The sequence below is a fragment of the Engraulis encrasicolus genome, chromosome 15 (genome assembly GCF_034702125.1).
Source record: "Engraulis encrasicolus isolate BLACKSEA-1 chromosome 15, IST_EnEncr_1.0, whole genome shotgun sequence".
NCBI classification, from domain to species: domain Eukaryota; kingdom Metazoa; phylum Chordata; class Actinopteri; order Clupeiformes; family Engraulidae; genus Engraulis; species Engraulis encrasicolus.
In genome coordinates this window covers 4,083,210-4,087,500 of record NC_085871.1, presented here as the reverse complement: position 1 = coordinate 4,087,500, position 4,291 = coordinate 4,083,210, and the positions used below count along the sequence as shown (strand labels likewise).

At 47.4% G+C, this 4,291-nt stretch overlaps 1 protein-coding gene across 2 annotated transcripts in view; it reads right to left on the bottom strand.

Moving 5' to 3' along the window:
• The window catches only part of LOC134463642 (xylosyl- and glucuronyltransferase LARGE1-like), a 110,072-nt gene extending 106,200 nt beyond the window's left edge, over window positions 1-3,872 (bottom strand). For both annotated transcript variants that reach the window (XR_010037784.1, XM_063216829.1), the window contains exon 1: window positions 2,785-3,872. The gene's annotated coding sequence lies outside the window, so the exon portion shown is untranslated. The remainder of the gene's footprint in view (window positions 1-2,784) is intronic.
• Between the last annotated feature and the right edge of the window lie 419 nt (window positions 3,873-4,291).

Below are 4,291 nucleotides of genomic sequence, written 5' to 3'. Positions count from 1 at the left end.
TTTGGTAAGGGCTCCAGCAATGAAAACTAACAACAACCCATGCAGCCCCTACAACAAATAACAGGTCAAAACTACATCAGGATCTCTTGTGCTGTGACACACACAACACACACACACACACACACACAGACACAGACACACACACACACAACACACACACACACACACACACAGACACAGACACAAGAACACCCCGAAATGAAATTCACACACTAAAACCACTGCACGCACACGCACACACACACAGATGCACACTCACTCACACGCATGCCAACACATGCTATCTCTCTCTCTTTTTTATTCTTTTGCTCTTCTTCCCTTCGTCTTACTCTGTCTTTCTCTCGCGCTCCTCCACTTCCTCTAGTCCTAACTGAACTACTTATTTTGTATCTCGAGTTCCGTTTGTATCAAGGCGTTCTTATTGACTAGGCTGACTCATGCATTCACACTCGCATGCACGCTCTCTCTCTCTCTCTCTCTCTCTCTCTCTCTCTCTCTCTCTCTCTCTCTCTCTCTCTTTCTCTCTCTCTCTCTCACTCACTCACTCACTCACTCACTCACTCACTCACTCACTCACTCACTCACTCACTCACTCACTCACTCACTCACTCACACACACACACACACACACACACACACACACATGCACACACACACACACACACACACACACACACACACACACACACACACACACGCATGTTAACCTTGCCAGCTTCATAGCCACCCTCCCATGACTCATGCATGTGTGCCGCTATGATCGGGCAACGGAAACATAATTGCCCTTCCAGTTCACATTTCTCTGCTGTGTCCCGGGGATTACAGAGTTGGGTCGTCGGGGTATCAAAGGGTCACCGGTTTGAATCCCGAACTGGTAGGAAGAATGTGAGTGCGTAATTGCTCTCCTGTATCATCACTAGCTGGTATTCAATAATATTACATCTGTATGACATTACACTGTAGTAACTGGTGCTTTTAGCCACAACAACGTATTTACGTGTAAGTACGCACAGGGTATTGGGTGCCTGGAGCAATGTGGAGTTAGATCCTTTGCTGAAAAGCATGTCAGCTATGGGTGACTGACATGGGATTCCAACCTACAAGGTCAGGGCTGCCTCACGGGGTGACAGCACATGTCCTTGAGTAAGGCATCTAAGCCCACACTGCCCCAGAGAGATGGCCACTGCGCCTGTAACTCTCTCTGTGCTCTTGCCTGTCGGCTGTGTACAAGGTGTCTACGACTTCATGACTAGCTAGATAGAGCTCTCCTCCAGCCTCCCTCATGAGCGGCTGAGTTGCCAGTTTCCCGCCTATTTAAGCTGCTTAGGATGACCATCTGTGGGTAAAAAAGGGCATTTGGGCGGGTTTTTCAGCAGATTTATGGCCATAGAAATCAATTGAATTTTGTTCAAATGATGCAGGATTTAGTGCTTCCTGTTGAGGCTATTTTTGGAGCATTTTTAGGGTTGGAAATCATCAGTCACATCTGGCAACCCTGCTCATGAGTAGCTGAGTTGCCCTCAGTATGACATCGTCCCCACATCACACTTCTCCCCGTGCACGGTTTCACGACCACCGCTACACCTCACAAGACAACTCCGGCATAATCCAATATAATAACAAGGTTTCCGTAAAGATCTTTCATACTGATGGTGTTATAAATATCGATCTGTGTGTGTGTGTGTGTGTGTGTGTGTGTGTGTGTGTGTGTGTGTGTGTGTGTGTGTGTGTGTGTGTGTAGTTGCGTTCCATTGCGTACAGGTCTGGACAACTACCCCAGATGATGAGGAAATGCCTATGGCAGAGAGGAGGTAAACCAAAGCACATGCCCAAGATGAGGAGACAAAAACTGCTAACATCCTTCAGAAATGTCAGCCATTCTTATTACAATTTTGCATAATCATTCCATTGTAAGGCTCACACCCATGTAAAAGTATGTGTATGTTCAGGCACACTACAGGAGACAAGATTTTTTTTCCAAGCAGGAACTTCAACCAGTCTGACATTTTCCTTGCTCTTCCCCGTCCTCATATTAAGAAGAACGGGGAAGACCACTAATCAACAGCTGAATGAACCATCAGCAAAGCCCACATTAATTTTCTGAATGAACTCCCGAATGTCAATGTATTGATCTTAGGCGATTATTTTCATGGCGAGGGAATGTCCACAGCACATTACGGCAGGGTCAATCTTCTACCCCCAGTACGATAAACACAGATCACAAACTTAAACATCATGATTTCCCCAGAAATGTTGCCTATTGCATTGCACGAGTGAGTCAGATTTCTTTACAAAGAACAGCAGACTGTTGCGCATGGTTCTAATTAGGTTGGATGGGATGGATGGAGGGCACCAAGGACTTGGTAGCCCAGCAGAGAGAACATACACCAAATGGTGTGTGTATGGAGGGTGAGTCCCCATCAGCCAAAAGGTTCACTAAACCCTGGGTCAAGGTAACTGTCTCACGGTCATCAGCGAACGATTTCCTTGGATAGCTTTCACGATGATTGCACAAGGGCTGGTGATTGAACGTGGCTATTTTACTGATACGTCGCATCTGGACAGTCCACGCGGGTCATCAATAGTGCGCTTGTTCTTCACAGATGGATGAGGCCACGAACTATAGTTTTATCTTTCGCTAAAATGCCGGATGGTTTAGCTATTCAGATGCCAAAAGATTATACACGCTTGGCATATGTGAGAGAAGGGGGAAGAAATACTATTGCTTGCCTATTGTGGGTACTTCCTCCAGGTCATTCTTAAACCGTTCCGGTGGCGGCTTACCTTGCAATCCGATAAGCGTCCTACTTCCCTAGGCTGTCCCCCTGACTGGACACCGAGTCTTATCTTCTTCCTGGGGCGGTAAAATGTGTGCTGCGCCGAGTCGCGTCAGGACCCATTGAGTCTGAACAGCACCTTATTCCTCAGCAATCACCTACAGCCAGTAGGTCCAGGGAGGGCTCGTGACTTCGTTAAAACACCGTCCGTTAATTTTCACTGATTAAAGCTTCGTGTCACCCGTGCCACAACAAAATTCTATCAGAATTGCGCAGGCAGGTAGTGTGGCCAGGTGGTCATGCCTCCAGACCAAATCTTGGGGTCTTCCTTCCAAAATTACAAATGATGTGGTGGCACAATGCAACGTGGCCACATCAGAGGAGGCTTTCACTGAAAAGCAGACTCCGCTTGCTAGTTAACCAAACACACAACTATAGATGTTTGGGCTATGTGTGGAGTGAGCTGAAACCGAGGCTAAAACAGAACACTAATGCACGATGACACGATAGATTTCCTCCTCTGACAGGCTACGCACATCCTATTTATTTAGGAGACAAGGAGAGCACTGTCGGGTCGTAAACTGCGCAGTATCGCATTCACAAACTGGTCTTTTCCAGAAGTACAAAAGCCAAACGGCTCTCTATTGTACCATGTAAGTCTTCATTCTCCATAGGCAAACACGGCAATGCAGACCATAGACACACTTGTCGTGCTGTCTAAGATGTGCGGCTAGCAAAGTTTCTCTCTTGCGGTAGAGTTTCAGATTATGCAGAGATAGGTCAATTTAGATTCCGTCCTCGTTTGGGTTGTCATCACAGTCCGCTCCCTTCAAGGGAAGAGTGCCTCGTCGCTCGGCTTCTTTTTCGGTATCTGGCGCTGCTAGTCGGGGGGAGGAAAGTAGGCTATGCTGCGCCTGAGCCACGGAAGGAGGGAAGTCGCGACAAACTGAGGACGAGTGCACTCGCCCTCATAATCCTAGGCAGACATCAAACTGTCCTGAATCTCGCCGTCATTCCCGCTTTTCGAATACAGTAGACTGTGCTCTCTCACACGGAGGCCTTCACACAACAGTCCCTTCTTCCCAGCCTCCTCCGGTCCTGACAACCACGGCGCGTCCAATCCAAGAGCGCCTCCCCCTCCTCTCTCTCTCCTGCAACAGCGTTTCCACCAAAACCTGGACGCGAGTTCACTGGATTGAACTCAAAGATTAGTGGAGCCGGGCCAAGTTACAGCTAAGGAAATTACCATCTTAGACTTAAAATGCTGCCACTGCTGCATCCTGTCGCTCGCTTCTCAAGCGCATACATTTCTTTATTTATTACAAGACTAAATCAAGAGCTATTACGCATTAATAAAACCCAGTCTTACATATCGTTAACAAGCTGCAAGAGCATGGAGACAAATAAGTAACGACAAGAAGTGACCAGAGTTTATTTTCCCTGGTAGGCCTAGCCTACTACTTCAGCGACAGTGGCATCTTTGCTTAGAAGTTGAGGATGAAGTTGGTCAAACG